Source organism: Orycteropus afer, unplaced genomic scaffold, assembly GCF_000298275.1.
Source record: "Orycteropus afer afer isolate SDZICR_OR568_19922 unplaced genomic scaffold, OryAfe1.0 scaffold00325, whole genome shotgun sequence".
Taxonomy (NCBI): Eukaryota; Metazoa; Chordata; class Mammalia; order Tubulidentata; family Orycteropodidae; genus Orycteropus; species Orycteropus afer.
In genome coordinates, this window is record NW_006921912.1 from 1698058 (window position 1) to 1699337 (window position 1280).

Sequence of the window (1280 nt, forward strand, 5' to 3'; positions counted from 1 at the left end):
GCTCCAGGAAGCATATATCTGGAATGCTGTTTTTTCCAGTTTGTTCCTGGGATAGTATTACAGGTAGGCCACACCCCTGGGGAAACTCCCCCTAGACTGACCGGCCGCTTAGGACGTAGTCATGTGATCCATCATGGGAAACACCACTCACAAGTGAAGTCCAGCCAAGTTGACAGATCTTCAACTATCACAGCCTCCTAGCGGGCTTGCAGGCTATCTCACATAAAGCTGTTCATTTTGATAAGCTGAGAGAGATTACTCAACTCTCTAATGAAAACCCAGAAGCTTTTCTTAATTGCCTCACTGAGGCCCTTACACAATATACCCACTTAGACCCAACATCTCTGGCAGGAGCTACTCTTTTAGCTACCCACTTTATCAGCCAATCTGCTCCAGATATTAGGAACAAACTAAAAAAGGCAGAAGAGGGTCCCCAGACTCTGATCCGAGACCTGGTGAATATGGCCTTTAAAGTCTTTAACACCCAGGAGGAGCAGGCTGAGGCAGATAGGGAGTCTCAGACTCGCCAGAAGGCTAGTCTACAAGCCCAAGCCTTGGTGGCAGCCCTGAGGCCAGCAGCACCTACAGGACCAGCCAGAAACAACTTACCACCGGAGCCTGCTTTAAATATGGGAAAGAAGGCCATTGGGCCAACCACTGCCCACATCCACGACAACTTTCCAGACCTTGTCCAGCGTGCAGTCAAATGGGACATTGGAAAAGTGACTGTCCCTTCATGCCAAGACATGGGGGGCCAACTTCTCCACTCCCTGACCCACCATTGACTGTTCTGGGTCTGGCAGCTGAAGACTGAAGGAGCCCTGACTCGTCAACCCCGATTACTCTCGCTGAGCCCAGGGTAACATTCAAGGTAGCGGGTAAGTTGACGTCCTTCTTGGTTGACATGGGGGCTATCTACTCTGTCCTTCCCTCCTTCCTGGGACAATCATTTCCCTCCCCAGTCTCAGTTGTGAGAATCGATGGGCAATCCTCTAACCCTCAGACAAAAGGCCCTGTTACATGTCTCATAGACAGTAAGATTTTAACCCATTCCTTTTTAATTATGCCCATCTGTCCCACTCCACTTTTAGGAAGAGAACTTCTTTGTAAGTTAGGTGCCACCCTACACTGGACTCAGGACCCCTCGGCAACCCTTTCATTACCATTGATTTCTGCTCCAATATCCAAACCTAACCCTCCTTTATCTCCTGATTTAGTAAATACCATAGTATGGGACATTTCTACCCCCTTTATTGCTACCCACCACTCACCTGTCATTG